The sequence below is a fragment of the Prionailurus viverrinus genome, chromosome A3, assembly GCF_022837055.1.
Source record: "Prionailurus viverrinus isolate Anna chromosome A3, UM_Priviv_1.0, whole genome shotgun sequence".
NCBI classification, from domain to species: domain Eukaryota; kingdom Metazoa; phylum Chordata; class Mammalia; order Carnivora; family Felidae; genus Prionailurus; species Prionailurus viverrinus.
This window is the reverse complement of record NC_062563.1, coordinates 7,990,670-8,018,374: the sequence shown is the minus strand read 5'-3', so window position 1 is coordinate 8,018,374 and position 27,705 is coordinate 7,990,670. Positions and strand designations below refer to the sequence as shown.

Sequence of the window (27,705 nt, the reverse complement as noted above, 5' to 3'; positions counted from 1 at the left end):
TGTGTATTAAAATACATACTTCAGAAGTAGCAAGTGAAGGAAAATACAAGGCATACTTGGATTTATGAATTAGGCCTGTCTTTCCCTCCACAGGGCAATGTTCTTCATGGCCCTTGTTCATGGGCAGCCTCTGTATTTTCTCTTTTCATGAAAATATGTAAAATAAAATGCATGGTTAACTTCTTTTTCCCCAAGGGGCTGGTTATTTCCATGTTAGGAAAATACTATTCTTGTCTACAGAGGAATTATGTTCATTGTTATAATAGAGCATTTTAATTGTTATAGTTTTCTATCTTGAGATTCTTTTCCTTTTTTGGTGAGCTTTTATCAGGAGTGAGTCTACTTGCCATTTCAAATTTTATGTGCAACCAGTAGATTCATTAGCACAGAAATTTGGTTAGGTGAAGGAGAGTGGATAATCTTCCCTTTTTTATGCAAATTCTCCACAGGTGATGACTTTACAAGATCTTATTAAGGGCCTATGTTGACACCTTGGTTTATCCAATAATGAAAAGCCATAGGGCAAGCTGTATTCCTTCTCAATTTAGAGAAATAAAGCATATGCTTTATAGGCACATCTGTACGTACATAAGGAAAGAAAAAGCACACAGCAAGACTTTGGGATAAGTAGGGAAAGGAGTCAACAGTAGCATTTTCCATGTGTTCCATTTCCTCACCATCTCATTACAGAGTTCCGTATTCCAAGGTCAACTTCATTCCCAGCCTACATTCTCTATAAGGGAGAACAGAAGGAGACCTCTTTATGAACCTGGAATTTCCCCCACCATTTATGTTCCATATGCCAGATATTTCCACTATTTCGGATAATGGTTTTTGTCCCTAGGCAAGAGTTGTTGAGTTGCAAATCTATTAGTTAGGAGCAGAGATCCTTGAAGCCATTGATAGCATACCTTTGAATGCTGGCAAATAATCTTGAGCCAGTCTCACAATTTCTGGAACGCCAGAAGCTACTGGTGTGCAGACATTTTGGAACAGATGTATTAGGTCCCAGTTATTCCCCATGTATCCATTGTCTACCTAAAAACAAGATGGCGAACAATGATACAGAAATGGATTGCTTCATTTTCACTTGAGAGGCCTTGCCTTAAAGGAAACTCAGAAGGCCCAAGGCGGGGTTTGGTTTAGCTATAGGACAAAAGCAGAGTCTTTTCCATTTTTTCCCTTCCTTAACTGGCACTGATGCCTTCTCTCCACCTTTCAGATCATCAGATGGCACCTGGTGACCAGATGCCCTACCATGGTTGACTGTTGTCTTTATCATTCTTCATTATAATTAACAAGATTATCTAAAGGCCTCATCTCCTAGCTGGCCAGAAGTTGTGGTTATGCCTCAGCCTTCTCTTGAGAACCTCAGCCTGTCTGTAACTTTACAATTCACCATCTGCCAGCGTATGGTAGAATGTTTATGTTGCCCCAAAATTCATGTGTTGAAGCCCCCAATGTGATGATGTTTGGAGATGGGGCCTTTGGGAGGTGGTTAGCTCATGAGGGTAGAGCCCTCATGATTTGAATTAGTGCTCTTATAAAAGTGACCCCAAGGAGTTGCCTCCTTCCTTCTTCTATGTGAGGACACAGCCATCCGTGAACCAGGAAGTGGGGTCTCGCCAGACACTGAATCTGCCGATGCCTCTCCATTGGGCTTCCCAGCCTCCAGAGCTGTGAGAAACAAGTTTCTGTTGTTCACAAGCTACTCCATCTGTAGGAATTTGTTACAGCAGCCCAGAAGGACTAAGACTCCATCCGACTCTTGTCCTGTCTAGTTATTGTGTGTGACCGCTAATGTTGATCAGTCCTTTCTTGTTTTGGTAGAGTTCCAGATACAGCCAGAAATACCTGATTCCTCACCATCCCCTATGCTTAGTGTAGAAAAATAAAGAAATAGGCTATGCTTTGCTTACAGACCTTCCCATGCCTAAGAGAAGAAAGAGGACGAGTGAGGAATACTTTATAGGAACTCCCCAAATCCAGTTGGTCAGCAAGTGGTGTTGGCTCTGTGTTCAACATGCATAGACTCCAGACATTCTCACAACCATGTTGCTACCACTGTGGTCTAAGCCATGGGGCTCCCTAATGCCCGGTCCTCTAGAGTCTATTCAAAATACCACATCACAGTACTCCAGGCAAAACCCTCAGCCAAGTCTTCATTTTTGTTTTTGTTTAAAAAAAATTTTTTTAAGGTTTATTTATTTTTGAGGGAGGGAGAAAGAGATCATGGGTGCGGGAGGGGCAGGAAGAGAGAGAGACACAGAATCTGAAGCAGGCTCTGTACCAAGAGTGCAAAGTCTGACGTGGGGCTCTAACTCGTGAACCATGAGATCATGACCTGAACCGAAGTTGGATGCTCAACCCACTGAGCCACCCAGGTGCCCCTCCGGGCAAGTCTAAACCGTCGCAAGATTTGACGCCCTGCCCCCTATTTCGCTTCATCTGCTCAGTTCCCCCATCCCCCTCTGTTCTGCTACGAGCACCCTGGGCTCTTTGCTTTCCTGAGTGCATGCCACCCACTCCACCTTTGAACTTGCTCTTTCCTTTTCCTGGAATGCTCTCCCTGCAAATATCCACATTGCTCATTTCCTTACATTGTTCAGGTCATTGCTCAAATTCTTCCCCTAAGGGAGGCTGTTCCTTGATCTCTTATTTAAAAGAGAATCCTGGGGCACCTGGGTGGCTCAGTCGGTTAAGTGTCTAACTCTTGATCTCAGCTCAGGTTGTGATCTCACGGGGCGTGAGTTCAAGCCCCACATCGGGCTCCTCACTGATAGCGTGGAGCCTGCTTGGGATTTTGTCTCTCCCTCTCCCTCCCCTGCTCTCTCTTGCTCTGTCTCTCTCTCAAAATAAATGAATAAACTCTTTAAAAAAATAATAAAATGGAATCCTTTGACACACCCTACCCATCTCTCTTTATTTTTCTCTTCTGTACTTACCACTACATGTATATTTATTTGGTTATTTCTTACCGTCTTCTTTATACTGCCACCATAAATTAAGGTCCACAAGGGCAGGTTTTGTGTTTATTTGTTTGGTGGCTGGGGGGGAGGCATGGTTCACTATTAGTTATCATTGCCTAATACATAGTAGACTTTTTTTTTAAACTGTTGGTTGAGAGGCAATGCACATTATGAAATTTATTTTTTCAACATTTATTTATTTTTGGGACAGAGAGAGACAGGGCATGAACGGGGGAGGGGCAGAGAGAGAGGGAGACACAGAATCGGAAACAGGCTCCAGGCTCTGAGCCATCAGCCCAGAGCCCGACGCGGGGCTCGAACTCACGGACCGTGAGATCGTGACCTGGCTGAAGTCGGACGCTTAACCGACTGCGCCACCCAGGCGCCCCTATAAAATTTATTTTTAAGTTTATTTATTTTTGACGGAGAGAGAGTGCGAGCATGAGCTGGAGAGGTGCAGAGAGAGAGAGGGAGACACAGAGTCTGAAGCAGGGAAGGGTCAGAGAGAGAGAGAGGGAGACACAGAATCCAAAGCAGGGAAGGGGCAGAGAGAGAGAGAGGGAGACATAGAATCCGAAGCAGGGGAGGGGCAGAGAGAGAGGGAGACACAGAATCCGAAGCAGGTTCCAGGCTCCAAGCTGTCCGCACAGAGCCCGCCGCGGGGCTCGAACTCACGAACCGTGAGATCCTGACCTGGGCCGAAGTCGGACGCTTAACCGACTGAGCCACCCAGGCGCCCCAGCAATGCACATTATAAACAGATGAGATAGAGTACCTACAAATGTCTTCGTGTCATACTTTTATTTAGTTTACCAAAAGAAATCGGTGCCTGAGACACCTTGAAGCCAGGAAAGGGAATCTTGAGTTGGAATACGGAGTGGGTTAGTGACGGAGGCAGAAAAAGCCAGGGTTGGGAAGTTTTAGGAGGACAGACTCAGATGTAAAACCAAAGTGGCTGGAAAGATCCTCCCTAAATGTGAACCCAGTACGGGAAGATTGAGGACCAACTTGCCCTATTTTAGACTTCTACCCACTGGCTTTGGAATTTAATACGCAAATCTTTGGGGACGGTGGTAAGCCACGTTCTCTTTCATCTGTAATAATCATTAACCAAAGTTCAAAGCATTAGAATGGAAGAATGATCTACATTAAGCCTCCAAGACCTTGATGAGTTCCTGTAGCCATTCATACTCCTTACTCTCTCAGATCTGAGACATTTAATATTAATCTCTTGGGGGCATATAAAAAGACAGAATAACTCTGCGATACGCATTTTTTATCCAAATGCTGTGTAACGCATGGATCTTGATAATAAAATACTGAGGTTGTGAGGAGCGCCCCGTGACCAGAGTTTAGAATTTACTGGAATATAAAGAAAACAATTTCTGAAGGAAATGAGGAGCTGTCCATGATGCTATTTGGTCAGTACAGAGATGGTGGAGCCACAGCCCTCCTGTAGGAAATCCGTAGCATTTACGAAAGCACAGTGCCTCTCTCGTTTCATTCGTAGAGACATTATTAAGGGGAAAAAAATGCCACTTTCTGCGTATCTGATCCTTACTAAAAGTCTTAAAATAGGAAATTGCATAATTTTAAAAGTTGGTGCCTTCCTCACTGAAAATGTAGCTAAAGATGATCTCATGAAAAAATTTGGAAAATAAATACATGAATAATGCACATACAGGGCAATTCATTTTTCATTTCTTTTCCTCTTGCGTGAAGTTCCCCTCTAGCACCACAGCTGTCAGAGATGGCTGTGAAATTGATTAACTGTAATTGCAACAATATTAATACTCCAGTGACTTTAAATATAGTTCCCGACCTTCTTGTTAGAGGCAAGTTCCCTGTTTTCATTCAGGAAATCAGAGCTGCTCACCCCAACCAGAAGGGGTTGAGCGTTTCTATGAATAGTTTTACTTTTTCAAGATGAATAACAATTGGGAGGCAATCTAAGTGGAAGGAAGACCCATCTATTGTTTTTGAGACCAAGGCAAACGTAGACTGGGGAGTATGCCAGCCCCACATTTGGGAAACTTGCTTTCTAATCCCGGCTTTGCCACTGTGTGTGTATGGTAGGTTGCTTAACGTCTGTGTAGAGGTGACCTCTGCTAAAAGATAAACTGGGGCATGTTGAATGTTGTAAGAGTTTGAGAAAAAATCAGTTCAGATTGTTCAGCACCAAACTGGAAGGGGCGGGAGACCCCCACTAATGGGAGTTGGGGACGGACTTCTGTAGTGACAAGGGGGAAGCAGAGTAAGGCAGTTATTGATTGGCTGTAGCTTAAAGCCTAGTTGGCTATGACTGGTTGTCCTTAGTGTTTGACTTCATTACCTTGAGGCATTTACGGGCTCAAGATTTGGTTTGCTTCTCTATTCTCTCAGGGCATTACAGCCACATCAGCCTAATGGCCTCCTTGTTTAATTAATTTAACACCTCCGAGGCAGGTCACGTCATGGCTTCCTCATCATCGCACGTTGCTAAGCCTGCAGGATTCAATTCACTTTGGGCCAGAAGACAGTTCCTACAGATTCTCTGATAGAGTGTTTCCCGGAACGTGTGCCGGTGACTCTGGCAGAGGAGACTTCCAGGAGGACCAGGGTTCTGTGGTCAAAGAAGTTGGGGAACTGCAACATTTCCATCCATTCTTGAGATTCATAATCCATGGTAGCTTATCAGAAGACCTGAGGAAGCCAAAGGTTAGGACACCTGAGTAGCTTTGAGTCAGCATTTCCCAAACCAGGGAGCAACCTTTTTTTTTTTTTTAAATCACGTGTTCCATGGAACAAATAAATATAATTCCAAGGAACACAGTTTTGGATATGCTGCTTATGTGTGTTACCTTGTTTATTAAAGGTCCGTTTAGCCTGTTATTCCAACAGTGAGCAACTGGGGGTGGCCATTCACACTTCACCAAAATCATAGGGTTAACTTAGGTATCAAAGGAGTAAGTGTTTATGAATGTGTCCGTAAAATGGGAGACCCTCTCAATGCAAAGGGTAATCACCATTATTTTTTTTGCCAGAGTTATTTGTTCTCTCATTCTGTCCTTCCTTAGTGAGTAGGTCACTTTCTGTCTCCCAAACCCATTGCCAGACCTTGTTGTTGGTTTTTGTGAAAATAGGATTCTAGGCTCCTCACGGTAAGCTAGCATCCCCAAAAGTATTTCTCTGGAATTTCTACCAGCTTATCCCTCGTGTGTGTGTATGGTGTGTATCAGAACTTTTTCTGTACTAATGACTCATTCTTGTTTACCCAGCTTCTCATTCTTCTAAAACGTTCTCTTGTGATGTAGCTGTCTGTAATATACCTTTTCAAAATCTTCACATAGCCCCTTTTTTCAATACAGTGCTTTGGAGTCATTCCCTCTTTGTGCATGAAACCACCCACCAGACTCTGTTCTGGAAACTTCCTTCACTTATGCCAGTGAGAATATGCCTGTTGACATCTCCACAGGTTAAATTATAGCTTATTACTTGGATGCTTTTCCCCGTTGGTAAATGCTTCCATGCCCACATTTCGTAGGCAGAAGTAGGATGGGTGGAAGGGGGTAACTGTAGTACCTGAACCACATTTCCCTTTTTCAAATACTCAAGGAGGTAAAAGTATGCACCAGTGTGCCAAAGGCTCCTGAAATGCGTTCACAACTGAATTAGCTATCTTTCCTACCCAGGGTTGGTTCTTTTCTGGAGTTCCGTGTCTCAGGGTAAGGCACTGATACCTATTCTGTTGTTCAAGGCAGAAGCCAAAGGATTGTCCTGGATTCATCCTCTTCCTTATCCCCTCTCCTGTCTCCTGTCCAGTCCGTCACCACATTTGCTCATGCTCCTTCCCCTACACAGATACCCTTCCTTCCCTGTCCACGTGGCAGACGTGAATGATCCCTCAGAGTCTCTTCTGTGTCTTTACCTCCCTGTAATTCCTCCCGATGCACCCCAAGTTAGCCTGTCTTCTGGGCCCCTTCTGCCTGGATGCACTGGTCGTGCTGCGAGCAGTGGGTGGATGCTGGTGGCGGAGTCTGTCTGGTTGCTGCGGACCCTTAATCACATGCCTTCTTCATTGGTGGTGGCCGATGGGTTTCAGCTGAACACAAGGCTACCCAAGGAAAAGACCCCTATGTAGTGAGGTGTGGCTGTATGACTAAATCCTGGCCAGAAGGGGCGTAACAGGGAAGAATGCCTTGGCCTTCATCTCCTCCTCTTTCCTGCTGATTAGAAAATGGATGTTGGCCATCTTGGCCCACAATACGGAAAAGCCCATGGGTTGAGGATGGCGAAGCAGCAGGACATGTCCCATAAAAGTGTGGAGGGAGATGTCTGGGTCTGGTCTGTGCTCCCCGACACCATATGTCCTAGTCTGGTTCAGGCAACAGGGACAGAATGTCATAGACAGGTGGCTCATTCAATAGGAATTCACGTCTCACGGTTCTGGAGGTTGTAAGTCCAAGATCAGGAGCCAGCATGGCCAGATTCTGGTGAAGGCCCTCGTCCAGGTTTTAGACTGTTGACTTCTTGGTGTGCCTGCATGTGGTGGAAGGGGTGAGGGAGCTCTCTGGAGTCTCTTTTATAAGAGCAGTGATTCCCTTCACGAGGCCTCCACCTTCATGACAGACGCACTTCTAATATCACATTGGGCATTGGGTTTCAACATACGAATTTTGTTGTTGTTTTTAATTTTTTTTAAATATTTATTTAGTTTTGAGAGAGAGGGAGAGAGTGGGGGAGGGGCAGAGAGCCAGGGAGACACAGAATCTGAAGCAGGCTCCAGGCTCTGAGAGTCGGCACAGAGACCAACATGGGGCTCGAACTCATGAACCACGAGATTATGACCTGAGCCGAAGTCAGATGCTTAACCGACTGAGCCACCCAGGCACCCCATCAACATACGAATTTTGGAAGGACACAAATATCCAGCCTACTGCACCACAGGTCAGCCCTAGGCTCTATTTCTCTCATGTGAGAGGAGTAACTTTTATCGTGTTCAAACCTCATGATCTTGGATTTTCTCTCATGTGTAGCAGAGAGCTGAGAGAGTTTACCCTAAGTGATAGGGACAATTGAATATATGTTCCTCATTTTCCAGCGCACTCTAGGTAGGGAACTCTGTTACAACCAAGAGTATCTTGCTGTGATCACTTGCTATTTTGGAGTGTGATTTCCTTGTAGGTGGGAACTGCACTTTCTTCAGCTCTCTGTGTCCTCGGGGCCCAGCATAATGTCTGGCACAGTGGCTGCTTTGGATCCCAAGGACGCTTAGGGTGCCTAGGAAATGATTTGTGGCCTACTTACACCAGTACTGCATAGTGGAAGCATTAGGAGACCCTTTGGTATATTGAGAATAAAAGGAGCTGTGTGAATCATGCCACATTCTCACTCACTGGAGTTTACTGCATGGTTTTGTCTTCTGGAGGAGACTGTCTAATCATAAAGACAGCCCTGTCACAGTTGTACAGATATTTAAAGTTTGAAAAAGCCGCACAAAATATACACAAGGTTCAAACAATCAAATGATATCGAAGGGCTTATGATGAAAATTAACTTTTGCTTACTTCACCTCTCGCCTCCTATTGTGGGCTGAATTGTGTCTCCCAAAAAAAGATATGTTCAAGTCCTAACCCTCGGTACCTGTGAGTATGGCCTCGGGAAGTAGGGTCTTTGTAGATGGAATCAATTTAGGATGAGGGTACTGGGTTTGGGTGGACCCTGATTCAGTGGCTGGTGTTCTGGTAAGAAAAGACACAACACCCAGGGGAAAGCTGGGCGAGGATTGGGGCAGAGATTGGAAATGCTACAGACACAGGGCTGAATGAAGGGACGCCGGAGATTGTGGGTCCCTGCCAGAAGCTAGGGGAGAGGCCTGGAACAGATTCGCCCTCAGTCCTCAATAGGAAGCAACTCAACTGACACACTGATTTTGGACTTAGGCCTGTAGAGAGAAGACGTTATTGTTGCTCAAGGCACCCAGTTTCTTTTTTTCTTTTTTTTTTTCAATATATGAAATTTATTGTCAAATTGGTTTCCATACAACACCCAGTGCTCATCCCAAAAGGTGCCCTCCTCAATACCCCTCACCCACCCTCCCCTCCCTCCCACCCCCCATCAACCCTCAGTTTGTTCTCAGTTTTTAAGAGTCTCTTATGCTTTGGCTGTCTCCCACTCTAACCTCTTTTTCACCCCCTCCCCTCCCCCATGGTCTTCTGTTAAGTTTCTCAGGATCCACATAAGAGTGAAACCATATGGTATCTGTCTTTCTCTGTATGGCTTATTTCACTTAGCATCACACTCCAGTTCCATCCACGTTGCTACAAAAGGCCATATTTCATTCTTTCTCATTGCCACATAGTACTCCATTGTGTATATAAACCACGATTTCTTTATCCATTCATCACTTGATGGACATTTAGGCTCTTTCCATAATTTGGCTGTTCTTGAGAGTGCTGCTATAAACATTGGGGTACAAGTGCCCCTGTGCATCAGCACTCCTGTATCCCTTGGGTAAATTCCTAGCAGTGCTATTGCTGGGCCATAGGGTAGATCTAGTTTTAATTTTTTGAGGAACCTCCACACTGTTTTCCAGAGTGGCTGCACCAATTTGCATTCCCACCAACAGTGCAAGAGGGTTCCCGTTTCTCCACATCCTCTCCAGCATCTATGGTCTCCTGATTTGTTCATTTTGGCCACTCTGACTGGCGTGAGGTGATATCTGAGTGTGGTTTTGATTTGTATTTCCCTGATAAGGAGTGACGTTGAGCATCTTTTCATAAGGCACCCAGTTTCTGATACTTTGTTAGTGCCGCCCTAGGAAAGTAACACACCTCCCCAGACCTACCTCCATAATTTGCTTTCATTTTCCATTTAGTTGTTTCTGTAACTCTAAATTATATGTTTATACCCGTCTTATCAACCTCCAACGTGATGAACAGATTCCCCACTTTAGGAAGTTAACGACATGGCTCACTGTGATACAGTCTCTCACCAACTCTTTCCTTTTCCTTATGAATTCTGATGACTACATTATTTTAAAGGCCTGTTCTACCGATTGTAAGTAACATTCAATAACTACTGAAATGTCTCTGCCTTTCCCCATTAATGTTAGAAGGGATTTCTTAGCACACAGCGTCCAAGATGAAGGCACTGTTGCCTCTCTATCCTTGTCTCTGCTGCAAGTTGTGGGATTTTCTTTGCTTTCATATCGTCCAGTTCCAGATTACTGTTGCACTACAGAAATGTGAGCCCGCTGTTGTTAGGTATTCCACACTTTCAAGAGAAACGGGAAATGCACGTTTTTTGTTTTTGTGTGTGTGTGTGTGTGTGTGAGAACTTCTAATGTTTAAGTGTATTTGTAAAATGCAATACAGATCAAATCAAACATTTCTCTGGGTTGCCCTGGCTTGTAGGCTCCCTCCGCAACTTTTTGTAGTGTCTGAGTTACCCCTTTTTTTTTTTTAATTTTCTTTAACATTTATTTATTATTGAAAGACAGAGAGAGACAGAGCACGAGCAGGGGAGGGGCCAGGAGACAGGGAGACACAGAATCCGAAGCAGGCTCCAGGCCCTGAGCTGTCAGCACAGAGCCTGACGCGGGGTTCAAACTCACAAACCGCGAGATCATGACCTAAGCCGAAGTCGGACGCTCAACTGACCGAGCCCCCCGGGAGCCCCCTCCCTGAGTTACCTCTTGAACAACAGTAGAAAGAGAAAGTGATGATCTTGCACGAATCCAATGTGACACTGTACTTAGTAGGTCTGTTATTTTTGCATGTATACACAACAAATAAAACTGTTATGACACTTTATTTGTAATGAAACGAACATCTTTTTTTTTTTTAAGTTTATTTATGTATTTTGAGAGAGAGCAGGGGAGAGGGCAGAGAGAGAGGGAGACAGAGAATCCTAAACAGGTCTCTTACTGCCAGCATGGAGCCAGACACGGGGCTTACACTCATGAGCCATGAGATCATGACCTGAGCTGAGATCAAGACTTGCATCCTTCACCAGCGGACTTACCCAGGGGCCCCTAACATCTTGTTTTCTTTCAGTTATTTATTTTAGCTTATGTACATACATGTGTCGTGACTGAAAAAATGTCACCAACGCTTCACCTGCAGTGAGATTTTCATCCGAGCCACACATACTCATCCTGAAATATCATTTTCATCAAAAGCACTCACTGAAATTGTCAAAGGTGGATTTATTCCGTGTGCCTGTTCTGCACCACGCCTGACCCGACATGGAAGGTGGTATCAGTCTGTATTGTAACACCTACCGTGGCATTGGGTCATGTGCCATCTGTGAGATGTAAGTATAAGCTGGTTTCAAAACTATGCCTCTAAGGGTAATTTTTTTTCTGAGGCTCCCCATCACCCTTCGAACTGTATCAAAACTCACGGCCATTACCACAAACTAAGGCCTCGAGTGATTCTGCTCTAGCACACATCTCAGACCACCCCGTGCCACTTGCCACCTTGCTACACTGACCTCCTTTCACCTTGTTCACCCACCTCAGGACCTTTGCACCTGCCGTTCCTTTGGTCTGCCCAGCCTTGCACCGTGGTTTCTTCTCTTCCTTTAGATGTTAACGCATTGCCTCAAAAAGGCCTAACGTGAACCCTCCGTGCAAGTCTGAATGACATTTCTTATTAAATTCCTAACACTTGCCACTGTTGAAAGTTACGTTACACATTTATTTCTTCGTTGGTTTACTGCTAGTTAACAATAAACCCCAGGAGGACAGCGATCCTGTATTGTGTGTTCGACTCTGTGCCCTCAGCATCTTTATCAACATAAGGAATACAATACACACTCATTAAATGTTGGTTGAATTTGTGGTGGCAGGGAGAATAGTACACCATGGATTTGGGGACAGAAAGGCCATCTACTACATTTCAATTCTACAAAGTGGGATTAATGTTAATAAGACTGGCCTCACAAGGTTGTGTGAAGACGTAAAAAAATAATGTAAGGCAGGCCCTTTATACTTTGCTCTACCCTCTCTAAACCCTTTGGGATAAATTATAAATAAAAAATAGGTGTGCTTTTGGACAATACCATTTAAGCTAGAGGTTTTCCTTTGGTATTTATAGTAGTTGATATTTACTGAGGGTGTACTTTGTCCCAATAGGCATTGAACATACTCAGAGATGTTAGTTCAACTCTACAGGAGTTTCATGAGACAGATACTTTTATTATTCCTATTTTACAGATGAAGGAACTCAGGATGAGTGAAGTTGAGGAACATGACCAAGATTATGCAGTTGGGAGGTGACAGAATTAGAGCTGGAGCCTAGGCAGTCTGGCTCTGACACCCACATTCTTAATAACCATGCTTCACTGCCTCCCTGACATAGACTCTTTACTTCATATGTTGCCTTATTTAGATGGCCCAGCATTTAAGTAGATAAAAGAAAGAGCTGTTTTCAGTGAAGCCAGAGTGGAGGCTGGCGTGGGGAAGAGAGATCCAGACAGTCATTCTTTTTTTGTTGTTTGTTTTATTTTTAATTTATTTTGAGAGAGAGAGAGCGCGTACAAGCGGGAAGGGGCAGAGAGAGAGGGAGACAGAATCCCAAGCAGGCTCCACACTGTCCGCCCAGAGCCCGATGTGGGGCTCGATCCCACAAACTGTGCGATCACGACCTGAGCCGAAATCAAGAGTCAGATGCTTAACCGACTGAGGCATCCCCAGACATTCATTTTTACCCCCCTCTTCCTCACATTCCCAGAGACTTATAGAGATGTTCCTTGGAGCACATTTGAAAACTCTTTGTTTACATTTTTCAAAGTTACACTTTATTTGGAGGTAATTATAGACTTCTATGCCTTTGTAAGAAATAACACAGAGAAAAATGTGTCCCCTTTATCCAGTTGTCCCTGGTGGTAACATTTTGCAATTCTGTAATACACTATCCCAGCCAGGATACTGAAATTAATACAATGCACTGCTTTCACTCATATTTGCCTGGTTTTACTTGTACTCAGTGTGTGTGCCTGTGTTTATTTCTATGCAATTTGATCACCTGTGGGTTTCTGTACCCACCCACCTTAGTTAAGATACAGAACGATTCCATCACCAAAGGGTCCCTTGTGTTTCCTTTTATAATTACATCTTCCAGTCCCATAATGTGTTTTTTATAATGTTTTCTTTTTAAAAAAAATTTTTAATGTTTTATTTGTCTTTGAGAGAGAGACAGAGTACAAGTGGGGGAGGGGCAGAGAGAGTGGGAGACACAGAATCCAAAGCAGGCTCCAGGCTCCGAGCTGTGGGCACAGAGCCCGTCACGGAGCTCAAACTCACAGACCGCGAGATCATGACCTGAGCTGAAGTCGGACGCTTAACCCACTGAGCCACCCAGGCACCCCTGTAATGTTTTCTTTTCAAGAATCCTGCAAAATATGACCTTTTGAGATGGGCTTTCTTCACTCACCATAATTTCCTTGAGATTGATCCAAGTTGTATTAGTAGCCCCTTCCTTTTTATCGCTAAGCAGTATTCCTTCGGAAGGATTACCACTGGTTGTTTGCACTCACCCACTGAAGAGCATCTAGGTTCTTTTTCGTTTGTGGTTATTACAAATAAAGGTTTCATTTCTGTAGGCTAAATTCCCAAGAGTGCCACCGCTAGATCATATGGGGTTGCGTCTTTAGTTGTGTAAGAAATTTCCAAACTGGGTTACAGAACGGCTGTGCGATTTCACATTCTCCCCAGCGGTGTGTGAGTGTCCCAGTGACTCTCCACCTTCATCAGCATTTGGTGTTGTCACTATTTTTATATTTTTCTTTTTGGTAGTGGTATCGCAAGAGGCTTTAATTTGTGTTCTCTAATGGCTAATGATGTTGAACATATTTTTATACACTTAATTTGCCATCTGTGTTTTTTTCTGTGAAGTATCTCTTTACATGTTTTGCCAATGTTTAAGCTTTGAAAGTTTATATATATATATATATATATTTTATATATTTAATATATATTAATATTATATTACAATAACATATAATAATATAACATGTTATCTTTTTATATATTATAATTATAATTATATATTTATATATATAATAAATATAATTATATATTATAATTATAATTACAATATAATATATATAATGTATAATAATAGAATTATATATAATAGAATTATAATATATCATATTAATATATATTATATATTTAATGTTTAATTTATATATATAAAATTATATGTGTGTGTATATATATATATATATATATATAGTCTAGATATGAGTTCTTTGCCATGTATGTGGTTGCAAATAATTTTGCTCATTCCACAGCTTATGTTTTCATACTCTTAACAGGGTCTTTTGCAGAAAAAAGTTTTAATTTGGGTGATGTCCAGTATTTGAGTTTTTACTTTTATGGAATATGCTCTTGGTGCCAAGTGTAAGAACTCTTTGTATAGCTTTGCATGTTGAACATTTGCTCTGTGTGTGTGTGTGTTTGTTTGTTTTGTCCCAAACATTTTACAGTTTTATGTTACATATTTAAGGCCATGATTCATTTTGAGTTTAGGTTTTATACGGTGTCAGAGGTAGATTGAGTTTCATTCTTTTTACCTATGGATGTTCAATCACTCCAGTACCATTTGTTGGGGGGAAAAAAGTTATTCTTTTTCCATTGAATTGCTTTTCACATTTGTCAAAAATCATTTGGACATATTAGCATGGGTCTGTTCCTGGGTTCTGTGTTCTTCGCCATTAAGCCATGTATCTGTCTCTCTGCTAATATCACACTCTCTTGATTACTGTAGATGCGTAATAATCTTTCATGTTGGGTACAATGACTGATGCCACTTACTCTCTTTTCTAAGATTATTTTAGCTATTCTCTTGCCTTTTGATAAAATTTTAAATAGAGCTGGTCTATGTGTATGGAAAACCCATGCTAGGCTTTTGAGAAGAATTATGTTAAACCTATAGATCAAATTGTGGGAGAACTGACGTCTTTTCTATGTCAAGTCTTTCAATTCATGAACATGGTATGTCACTCCATTTATTTGAATGTTTTAGAGTTTCTTCTATCGGCATTTGTAATGTTCAGTCTTCATATCCTGTACATGTTTTGTAAAGTCTATACCTGATGATTTCATTCAGTTTGCATTTTGATTTAAAGTCCCTTTGATTTAAATGCTTAACTTATGTAAACCAGTCATTTTTAGGGGTGCCTGGGTGGCTCTGTCAGTTAAGCGTCTTACTCTTGATTTTGGCTCAGGTCAGGATCTCGCAGTTCCTGAAATCGAGCCCCGCATCAGGCTCTGTGCTAACAGTGCGGAGTCTGCTTGGGATTCTCTCTCTCTCTCCCCCTCTGTCTTTGCCCCTACCCCCCTCTCAAAATAAATAAATAAAGTTATATAAAAAAAAAAAAGCAGTCATTTTTGGCCTATAATCCAGGCCCAAATCCTCGATTTTGGATTTTATAATCCTGTAAAACAATCATGTAGTTTAAATGACTTTTTTCTTATCCCACAGTTATTTGACTTATCATTTGAAATGATTAGTTGACATTGCATTTTGGAAAGAGTCCCCAGGTGTTGAGGGTTTATGAAAATTTAACCTGCTTATGTTATCACCATCTATTGTTTGACTTAGTTAATATGGTTAAGAAACACACATATACACATATCAACATAAGAACAATACAAATAGAAATTAGCTAAACAGTTCATTGACTATAAATGTTTTTTTCCCTTCCTGCATACGCATTTTTACACGAATTTCTTAAAAGCTGTATCTTTAGGACTTGATCTGTGTGATTTCACGTTTGTGCATAGGTGGAAACACTTGACTATAATTCAAGTGCACACAAAAGCTTTCCGTAAATGATGTCCAAATAAAAAGGTGGGTTTTCTGAAGTTGGTGAAAAATTAGTCAATGTTTTTTGGATGTGGATGAAATCACAGAATGTTGTTGGCCAAATGAGTCACTGGTGAAGGAGATGTGTTGGCAAAGGATAGAGATCCACTTCCTTCGTTTACAGATTTTTGGCAAATTTCTCCCTCTGGTTTTTCTCTTCATTTTTTTCTTTTCTTTTCTTTTCTTTTCTTTTCTTTTCTTTTCTTTCCTCCTTTCCTTTCCTTTCTTTGTCTTTCTTTCTTTCTTTCTTTCTTTATCTTTCTTTCTTTCTTTCTTTATCTTTCTTTCTTTCTTTCTTTCTTTCTTTCTGAGAGAGAGCATGAGCAAGAGGGGAGAGAGAAAGAGAGAGAGAGAGAGAGAAAGAGAGAGAGAGAGAGAAAGAAAGAAAATCCCAACCAGTCTCCACCTGACATGCGGCTTCATCCCGTGACCCTGTGATCATGACCCAAGCCAAAATCAGGAGTCAGATGCTCAATCAACTGACCCACCCAGAAGCCCCTCTTCATTGTTAAACTTTAAGTTATAAACATCACACATGTTCCTAGGAACAAATTTAAACAATTCTGAAGTGCATGGACTACGATAAAATAAAATAACCATATCTTGGACCCTAGTCCCAGACCTCAGAAAAAAAAATACCAGTAGACTATGTACTTTTCAGACTCTTTCCTCTATGTGTACAAACAGAAACATATTCTCACGTGTGTCCAGATATCTTGAAATAAGCAGAAATGGAGTAATTCATTATATGCCCTACATATTGTGTTTAAGGCGACTGTAAACACAGATTTCCCCAAGACACTCACCCTTAGTGAGCCTCACATCCTTGCAGAAGTTTTAGCCGAACTTCTGTTCCCGTTCAAAATGTTCTGGTCTATGAGGTAAAATTAAATGGTCACATGAATTACACTCATCTCCTTTCCCTCACGTTTTGATTGTTATTCCAAGTCGGTAGTTAGTGGTTACACGTCCTTAATTTAAAAGCTCTAGAGTAGGCTTTAGTATTGATAGTGTTATTAGCGTCTAGTATATATTGAACTGATAATTGACCCTAACCTGTTTGAAAATACCCACATTGACGGACAAAAGAGCTTCCGATCGTTCTGCTAGTACAGAACTCCATTACGGCGGAAAAACATCTGTGTCTGTTTTTACGAGCTCCTGCTCATCTTTTTGGAAGAGAGGTCTTAGAAGTGAGGTCTCAGGTAACATCTTGCACCTTTAAAATGTGTGGGGCTCTTCTGCCAGCGGGTCTCCAAATGGATTACCCAGAATCGCACACCACTGGCAGAGTGTAGGCGAAGCTCCCTTGTCTCCAAATTCCATTCTCTCGATAGATTGCAGATGCTTACGTTTCGGGTGAAGTACCTTTTAGGCTGAGTGTGGCCGTTTATTTTTAAGGAAGCCCCAACAAATGGATCAGTCCAGTTATTTCGCATATACAAATAAAGATCCCTTCCTCGGGGCGACAGTCCAAATTTACAACTCAGACAGACGCTAGTCCAGTTTATTTTAAGTGACCAAGGGCATGTAGGTATTTTTGGAAAGAATGAAACCTTCTGTATGGGGACTGGGATATAACTGTCTAGACTGGTTCTTTCTTAGGAAATCTTAAAAAAAAATTTTTTTTTTAAGTTTATTTATTTATGTTGAGAGGGAGAGACAAAGAGAGGAAGGGGCAGAGAGAGGGAGAGAGAAACAGAACCCCAAGCAGGCTCCGCACTGTCAGCTCAGAGCCTGACGCTGGGCTCGAACTCATGAACCGTGAGATCATGACTTGAGCTGAAATCAAGAGGACGCTTGACCAACTGAGCCACCCGGGCACCCTTCGTAAGAGATCTTTTAGGAAACGTTTGTTAAACAGCCCTGTTCAAGGTCCTGGGGGAAGTGAGCAGAGATGTTTCGGGTGGTGACTTTTGATTAGAACCGAACACGTCCCTTCTTTTTTGCCGGCCCTGGCATTGTAACTTCAAACCATTGGTGCCTTTTTAGGAAAGACCATATAAAAAAAGGTAAAAGGTTTGCAACACGTCATGAGAAATGTTTTGGAAATGTTTAACAGGAAGTGTTCACTAGGGTGTTTTCGAGTACTCTGAAAATTTGCAACAGATAACAGTAATGTAATAAGCACAACAATAATAATAGTTCTTTTATTAATACTTGAGACAACATTGTGGATCCAGAAATGGATCGTGTTCACGTTGCTTTTATTTTTGAAGACAATCTACAGAAGTTAAAGGGGCTTTTGCCTCTTCATTTTCAGGAAGATAATGGCCTTGATTTTTTTTTTTTTTTTTTTTGAGAATGAAGCAATTTGAAGCTTCTGCAGAGTTTTGCCATTTGCATATACAAAGTGAATCACTGACTTAATTCATTCAGTCCCACAAGGGGAAAAATAATCAGGATACAGCCTACCAAAGCAAGGCGGAAAATTGTCTTTTAGGTAGTGGTCTTGTTTTTACTCTGTAAACAGAAATAAATCATCATCTGTAAATTACCTTCAGCAAAGAAGGAGAAAAATGGGAAATCGAATCCTTGTTTTCCTAAATGGCTTTTGACTTTGTAGCACGTCAGAAATATACTTAATATTCCCACATAATGCTAATTGCGTAATTTTGACAGGAATGTACCAGTTCCTTAAGGGAATGTATGTGCTTTAAAAAACCCAGTTGTATTAATCGTCCCTTGGGACACCAGAAGATATTTCAACAGTTTCTCCATCTAGTACAAAATAATCCGTTTGGAAAATTGAATTGTGCAATTTGTAATTGTTTTCTAAGTTGTTAATGCAAAACTGTATCAGTAGCAAATTAAACTTTTAAAGTGTGCCCACTTTGTTAATTGCTGGCTGCAAAACATTTATTTCAATGAATACTATCGTTTATGATGAATAGCACGTCTGGGGCATGGCTTTAAACGGCGAAGTTAATTTGGCGGTCTTTTTTATGGGAAATTCCTCATTGGATGGCCTACTTGAAGATTTACCAGAAATTTACAAGTGTTGACTACTTCCTTGCTTTGATGGAGTCCTAGTACTTTGTGTTTTTGGTATTCAGAAAACTAGAAATCAGGACCTGCATAGTGGCCAAGAAGCCCACAAATCTCTCCTTGTCTTCTCATCACTCCTGTTCTGAAGTTGTGGTCACTTACTGCCAGGTTTGTCTGTTGGGCTCCCCAGACCTCGTCTTCACGCTCATTCTTCCCGTGGTTAAGGCCGCTATGTATGGGCAAGCCAGCTACACACAGCTCACCTCCACGAGGTGCCGTTCTCATCGATTCCACCTGAATGGCTCTCTGCCTCTACTTAAATGGGGAAGAGACAGACACGAGGGAAAATATACAGGGGAAATACAGAGTATGTTGGTGTGACTGATAAATGCCAAGGAAGAAACCAAAGCTGGGAAAAGGAATAGGAAATGTGGAATAAGAGTCTGCAATTCCAAAAGAGAAATCAGAAACGGTGTTATTAAGAAGATGCTATGGAAGTAGCTGGAGATACGGGGCAGGAGTGAGCCATGGAGGAGTCTAAAGAAAAGCAATTGCCAAGTGTTCCTGCCTGAAGGGACTTGACGAGTCCATATAAATGAAATGGTCTTCAGTTGGGCTTTCAGGATAAGGACAACAATAAATCGTGTCCTGCCTCTATTTCGGCAGAGTTGTGTCCTTTCAGTCTGACGACCTTTGGCGTTACAATAGACTGTTTTTGCCTTGAGATGTGTGGGAGCACTCTGAAAGCACCGAAGAACTATCCACTAGATGAGCTGGACCTGTGTGGACACTTCAGTGTGCACCTCTGTCTCTCTCCCAACTGGGGAAAGAAGTCTGTTTCTCGTAGAGGAGCTCCGAATGTGTGGGAGGAAGACACGTGGTCAGAACATATCTTGAAAAAGGGAATCAGAGCTAGTTCGGACTGATTTTCAGGCCATGCCATCCAACAGAATCACAAGCTGGAGCCAGAAAGCACACCCCCAACAAGGGAGCCTTCTGTCACTTCCTGCGTTGGCCCAGGAAAGGTGAGTTGGACCGCCTTCACCATCTGCCTGGAGTCTCTGACGAAGGAAGGTTGCCTCATTGTGGGCGGAAGATTGGAAGTCCCAGATAAGATGGGAGGCAGATGCCACTGAAAGTCTTGAGAAGCAAAGAAGCACCAATACCTCTTCTCAACAGGCTTCGGAAGCGTAACCTAGGTGGACCCCCATATTCACGTGTACGTGGTCTTCTTCAGATCCGTGCCCCGGTTAGAACGTGCACTTGTTCGAACAGTTAGCTGGCTGTCCCCACTGAAATGCCTGGGAAGAGCCTGATGGCAGTATCATGTCACAAACAGCATGGTAGGGAGTTGGCATGCCAGTCAGCTAAATGGACACAGTCAATTCTAGATGGGCGCGGTTGCTCCCCTGGTTAAACGCAGTAGTTACACAATTTTGAAATCATAAATGAGTAGTATAGCGATTCTCATAGTATTTGTGATCTGTGTTTCCAGATTATTTTGCTTTTTTAAGTTTGTTTATTTTTGAGAGAGGAGGGGAGACACAGAGAGAGAATCTTGCAGACGTGGGGTTAGGTGAAAGAATCTAGACCCAGAAAAATACAGACGGTGTTATTCCATTTATATAAAGTTTTTTAGAAGACAGAACTAACCCACCACGATAGAGATCAGAGTAGTGGTCGTATTTGGAGGCAGCGTTGGCCCAGGAAGTCGTGATTGTGACTAAAATGGTTTTTATGAGTCAGTATGTAACCGTGCATAATAGTTACACAGGTGTGTGTCTCGTAAAGACGCGTACATGTGCGTGTGTGTGTGAGCGGGTGTGATCCATGGGACCTGCTGTGTATATTCCTTCTCTGGGTGTCTCCAGCCAAATTTCACAGGGCAGGAACCCAGGTTAAAAACCACGGTGCCACATGTACCCACATAAAAGCAAATGGCTTTTGAAAAGCTGAGTTTTCTTCAATATTTTATTTATTGCTTAACTTTTTAAGATTTTATTTATTTATTTTGAAAGACAGTGACAGAGAGCGGGCAGGGGAGGGGCAGAAGAGGAGGGAGAGAATTCCAAGCAGGCTCCACACTGTCAACACAGAGCCGAATGTGGGGCTCGATCTCACCATGCGTGAGATCGTGACCTGGGCTGAAACCAGGAGTCAAGACGCTTAACTAGCTGAGCCACCCAGGTGCCCCTTCTTCAACATTTTAAGTCCAAGTAGCAAAGATGAGTTTAGACTGTCGTCTTTTAATTTAACAAATACCTTATTATTACTTAGGAATTAAGACTTTAAAGATATGACTTACAATTTGCAGAAACATCTTTTAATATATTTGTCTCCAAAACTGTTTGCATTTTTAGTTTTATCTGCCTGTTCATTTATTCGTTCACTTATTCTTGTATTTTTTAAGGAGCACATGTTATGGAGCGTAGTACTAGGTATAACAGGTGTATGTGGAAGCAACAAGTTCTAGCTCTGAGTGTGGCTTTACTTTTCCATTCTGTCTGTGAAACCATAATTAAGTTACTTCTCTGATACTCACTATTCCTTCTTGTATGGGTTTTATTTATTATTTGTTTAAATCTTTATTTTTGAAAGAGAGTGCGTAAGCAGGGGAGAGGCAGAGAGAGAGGGAGACACAGAATCCCAAGCACACTCCAGGCTCTGAGCTGTCAGCACAGAGCCTGACGAAGGGCTCAGATTCATGGACCATGAGATCATGACCTGAGCCAAAGTCAGATGTTCGACTGACTGAGCCACCCAGGCTCCCCTTGTATGGGTTTTAATAATAGTACCAAATGTATTATGTTATCCTGAGTATTTAGTATTACATTGTAGCCATTCAGCATTCTGTGATTGACTGAAGTGAGTAGGCTTTGTGAGAAGTAGATATATAACTTGAGAAGTGGATTTATAATAAATTTATAATTTATTTTTACTCTAAGGGAGGTGGGATTTGTTCCCTCATTTAATTAGACTGGCTCTACTTCTGTATAATGGGACACCATGTTGTAAGATTCTTTTGAAAAACTGTAAAGGGCAAATGATTCAGTTACTAAGTAAAACTGATAACCGATGTCCTAGTCGATCATTATGTATTTGACTAGGAAATCTGGTCTCCTTTGTGCAAAAAACAACACTATTATACAGCGAGATTTGAGAGAAAATCTGTCTGAAAATTCTTGGCCAGAAGAAAATCAAACAGAGGGTGTATTAACCAACTTCTGCTGTGGTAACGGTTCCAAAATCTTAGTACTCTATGGAGACATATCTTTATCTCCTGCCTTTGTTACGTGAGGGGTCTGGGTTGCCTGTGGATGTATGGAGAACAGCTGGATTAATTTCACTCAGTTGAGAGCCATCTGGCTGTACTCAGAGATCCAGGAAGGTGGGGAACATTATTCTCGTAGTGGAAGCTTGAAGCTCAAGGAGGACAAAACTGACCTAATTATGCACACTTTTGAAGCATCTTCTTGGATGTGGCACATCAGGTTACAGTCTGTTGGCCGAAGCCAATTGCACGGCCGCAACCAAACTCATGGTAAAGAATCAGAAGGGCTGGGAGAGAATGGATGATGGTGAACAAATCAATGATAGAAAATGAAGACAACTCTGAGGGGCAGAATTTACCTTTGGTCTTATTTTAAATTCCTCCAAATCCTAGAGACAGAATCATTTTGCCAAATCTTATCATTACCTAATCTTTTCCAGCCTCCATGCTTAGAAGCATACGTTATGCATCAGAGAGCTTCCTATTTAGTGTTCATTATCTTTTACCAGCAGAATTTTTGAGGAGCCACTATCTTCTGTGAATTTTTAATTAGTCTGTGATAATTTCCATCAGAAAGAAATAGCCCCAGGATGTGCAAAACCTAACCAGGGCTTTTGAAAGTAAACATACAATTTCTAGAGGAAAATCAAGCATTGCAAAGGTCCTACTATTGACATCTTACATGCCCACCTACAATTCATAAAGCTTCCAATTTCCCTTCGGCTTGTTTCTTTCTTTCTTTAAATAATGGACATCCTAACATGTGAGAGGTGATATCTCGTTGTGGTTTTGATGTGCATTTCCTTAAAGATTAGTGATGTTTAGCAATTTTCCATACACCCGTTGGCAATTTCTAGGTCTTCGGAAAAATGTCTGAGAAAGTCATTTGCTCGTTTTTTAATTGGGTTGCTTTTTAGTTATTGAGTTGTAGGGGTTCCTTAACAGATTTTGGAGATTAAGCCCTTATCAGATATATGGTTTGTAGATATTTTCACCCATTCTTCAGGTTGCCTTTTCACTCTGTTGTTTTCCTTGCTGTGCCAGTTTGTTTGTTTTTTAATTTTTTTTTCAACGTTTATTTATTTTTGGGACAGAGAGAGACAGAGCATGAACGGGGGAGGGGCAGAGAGAGAGGGAGACACAGAATCGGAAACAGGCTCCAGGCTCTGAGCCATCAGCCCAGAGCCTGACGCGGGGCTCGAACTCACGGACCGCGAGATCGTGACCTGGCTGAAGTCGGACGCTTAACCGACTGCGCCACCCAGGTGCCCCTTTTTAAAATTTTTTTTTTATTTTATTTTTTTCAACGCAGAGTTTGTTTGTTTGTTTGTTTGTTTGATGTTTTTTGTCTGTTTTTCAGTGTTATTGCCTGTGCTTTAGGTGCCATATCCAATAAATCTTTGCCCAAACCAATGTTTTGAAATTTTTTTTCTGCCATGTTTTCTTAGACTTAAGGACATACACTTAAGTCTTTAATCAATTTTGAGTTGATTTTTGTGTAAGATGAGGGTCCGGCTGCATACTTTTGCATGTGGATATCCAGGTTCCTAACTGAATTTGTTGAAGAAACTCTCTTTTTACCCATTGTGTATTCTGGGCATTTGTGCAGCCGTTTATTTCTGAGCTCTTTATTTTATCCCATTGGTCTGTCTGTCTTTAGGCCAGTCCCACCCTGTTTTGGTTACTGCTGCTTTGTAATATGTTTAGAAGTCAGAGAGTGTGAAACCTCCAGTTTCATTCTTTCTCGAGATCATTTTGACTACTTTCGATATTTGATATTCAGGGTGCTTTGTGGTTCCATATGACTTTTAGGGTGGCCTTTTTATATTTGCAAATAGTGCAGTGGGATTTTGAAACAGATTACACTGAGTCTGTGGATAACTTGAAGTAGGACATTTTAACAATATTAATTCTTTCAATGCATGAGCAGGGGATGTCTTCCCATGTATTTGTACCTTATTTAATTATTTTCAGCAGTGTTTTGTAGTTTTCAGTGCATAAATCTTTTTCTTCCTTGGTTAAATTTAGTCCCAAGTATTTTATTCTTTTTATAAATTTTTTTAATGTTTATTTATTTTTGAGACAATGCAAGGGACAGAGTGCAATCAGCAGAGGGGCAGACAGAGGGAGACACAGAATCCGAAGCGGGCTCCAGGCTCTGAGCTGTCAGGCCAGAGCCTGACGTGGGGCTCGAACTCACAGACCGTGAGATCATGACCTGAGCCGAAGTTGGACGCTCAACCGACTGAGCCACCCAGGTGCCCCAGTATTTTATTCTTTTTAATGTTGTTTTAAATAGGATTGTTCAGGGGCACCTGGGTGGCTCAGTCAGTTAAGCGGCCAACTTCAGCTCAGGTCATGATCTCGTGGTCCGTGAGTTCGAGCCCCACGTCGGGCTCTGTGCTGACAGCTCAGAACCTGGAGCCTGTTTTGGATTCTGTGTCTCCCTCTCTCTCTGAGCCTCCCCCCATTCATGCTCTGTCTCTCTCTGTCTCAAAAATAAATAAACGTTAAATAGATAGATAGATAGATAGATAGATAGGATTGTTCACTGTCAGTACCTAGAAACACAATTGATTTTTGTGTGTTTATTTTCTATCCTGCAACTTTACTGAACTCATTTATTCTAACAGGTGTGTGTGTGTGTGCGCGTGTGCACGTGTGCACACGTGCCTATATGTGCAAGAGAGAGATCTTTAAGGTTTTCCACATGTAAGATTATGTCATACAGTAAAAAAGGAAAGCAATAATACAAAAAGATAAGCAATATGAGCCTACCCAGACCCTTAATCCTTCTCACTACATATACATATAAGAATATATATGTGTGCAAGCATGCATGTATAAACGTTATCTTTTATGGAAGTGGGAACCAACTACTGTATACATAGTATATAAAACTGACTGTAGTTTTATTAAATCTATACATAGATTTATGTGTCTATGTACAGACTTAATAGAACCATTTGTGTTTCAAATACAGTGTTTAAACATTTTATATTTTAAATTGTAGTTCTTCAGTTGAAGCACAGTGTGCCATATGGATTTAGCTTGTGACACTCTAACAGTGCGTGTGGCTCTCAAAGTAATTTATAAATCCCAATAATCAATTAAGCCCTTGCTTTGGTGAGATATGCAGGGAGTAATTCCAGGTAACTGAGTACTGAGATAATGTTCTGATCCCAAACACCCAATTCTCTTGTTCATGCATTGTTTTCCTCTGACTGGATAATTTCAAAGGACTTGTCTTCAGGTTTTCTGATTCTTTCTTCAGCTTGATCACATCTGTTGTGAACCCCGAGTTGAATTTTCACCTCAATTATTGTCTTCTTCGGCTCGAGACTTCTGTTTGGTACTTCCCCTGTGCAAAACCAGTCCGTAAAGTCTGAGAGAGGTGGCTGTATTTTCAAATGTGTGGATCCCAGCACAAGCTTACAAGGGACAATGAAGAAACAGGAAACATGGCTCGATCAAAGTAACTAAATCTTTAGAAACTGACCCTAAAGAAATGGAAGTATATGAACTACCTGAGAAAGAATTAGAAATAACCGTCATAAAGATGCTCAGTGTGCTCAGAAAGCACATTTTGGCCAGATTAAAGGGGGGAAAATGCAAAACCATGGAGATACTGATCTCCTTAGGTCCACTGGTTTTCATGAGCAGCACAGCCTTATGGGGAAAGTGGGTGGGGAGATGCCTGGGGGCTGTGAGGGGGACTGCTGAAAAGGCTCATTCTTGAGTGCAGATATCAAGGGCAGGAGGTCAAATGTTAAAACCTATAAGCAAACATAGTCCTTGCCAAATAAGTTCATTCCTGCCTCAGAGCCTTTGCACTTAACATTACCTGTGCCTTGAATGGCTGGGCCCAGTGATTTATAGGATTCACTTTTTCACATCTTAGGAGCCTCTGCTCAACTGCTCCCTTCTCTGAAAGGGCATCCTTCCCCCTTAGGTAAAAGAGCAAAATTCTCCTGAGCCCACACCAGATCCTTTTTCACAGCTTTGTCCTCATAGCACCTTCTTTATCCCTGCCTGGAAAAATGGTTCTTTATTTTCTCCCTTTAAATATGAACAAACAGGGGCGCCTGGGTGGCGCAGTCGGTTAAGCATCTGACTGCAGCCAGGTCACGATCTCGCGGTCCGTGGGTTTGAGCCCCGCGTCGGGCTCTGGGCTGATGGCTCGGAGCCTGGAGCCTGTTTCCGATTCTGTGTCTCCCTGTCTCTCTGCCCCTCCCCCATTCATGCTCTGTCTCTCTCTGTCCCAAAAAATAAATAAAAAACGTTAAATATGAACAATGAGTTAAAAGTTTTGATGAATGAATGGATTCAAGGAAGATTCTTGACGAGGGAATGCCAGCTCTACTATAATTGTATTACAGTAGCTCCCTCCTTGATGCTGTTACACCTTGAAGAAGTTGTTACATTTTATTTGTGAATCTGTATAAAGAGCTGGTGTAATTCATGTAGACCTTAGGGTGTGTCTTTTCTCTTGCACAGTGCAGGAAAAATAAAATCTCTGACCACAGAGGCTCAAGAGGGAGTTTTCCTAAAAAGTTTTGAACTTGGTAGGAAATCACTTTTGATTGATCTGAGACATAAGGTGAAGACAAGATATTCAGACTAGAGGTGGAGTGAAGGTATTGCACACACATGGTCTTGAGTGCTCATTCTCTTTGAGGTCATATTGAGAATCCAATGCAGTCACTTATTTATTTATTTAGAAAGAGAGAGAGCATGAGCAGGGAGGAGCAGAGAGAGAGAGAGAGAGAGAGAGAGAGACAATCCCAAGCAGGCTCCACACAGTCAGTGCAGAGCTCCTCGTGGGACTCGATCCCATGAGCCACCCAGAGGTGCCCCAGTGCAGTCACTTTTGATGGTGAGTGACACACACTTATTAGCCCTTATTTAAAACAGCATTCATATCGGGGCACCTGGGTGGTTCAGTTAGTAAGTGTCTGACTTCGTCTCAGGTCATGATCTCACAGTTAGTGAGTTCAAGCCCTGCATCATGCTCTGTGCTGACAGCTCAGAGCCTGGAGCCTGCTCTGGATTCTGTGCCTTCCTCCCACTCTCTCTGCCCCTCCCCTTCATGTGCTCACTTTCTCTCTCTCCCTCTCTCTCTCTCAATAATAAATGAACATTTAAAAAAGAAAATATTAAAAAAATAAGATAACATTCTTATCAAAAAATAACCTGAGACCTTATCAAAATCTATGCTTGCTTCCAGAGATTCATTAGGGGCAAATTATTTCTTTTTAAAAGGAATATTAAAAAATACATCCTGCTTTGATTTTTCTCATTTACAAAATGGAGTGATGGTGGAAATAAATATGTCTTATACAAGTTTTAAAGTGACTTACAAATATATCTGCAAATGTCCTCATGATTTTCATGGTAGCATGTATTTTGAGAAGGGCTCTGTTACGGATTTGTGTAAGTTGCGATTCTTTCAAAAGAACTGTGTATGTGGGGGTGCTGGGGGTGGGTAAGTGTGCAGGCATGTGCTCATTGAGAGGTGGTTCTGAATTGGGGGCAGAGACTTTTGCGTTGGAACCCGATAGTCCTTTGACACATGAAAAACATCACCCTGCCTGCTCTGTGAGCACTCAGTCACCACCCC

At 41.9% G+C, this 27,705-nt stretch overlaps 1 protein-coding gene across 1 annotated transcript in view; it reads left to right on the top strand.

The window, feature by feature from the left end:
* DOK5 (docking protein 5) overlaps positions 1-27,705 on the top strand; it is a 153,209-nt gene that overhangs the window by 72,279 nt on the left and 53,225 nt on the right. The gene's annotated exons all lie outside the window — the stretch shown is intronic.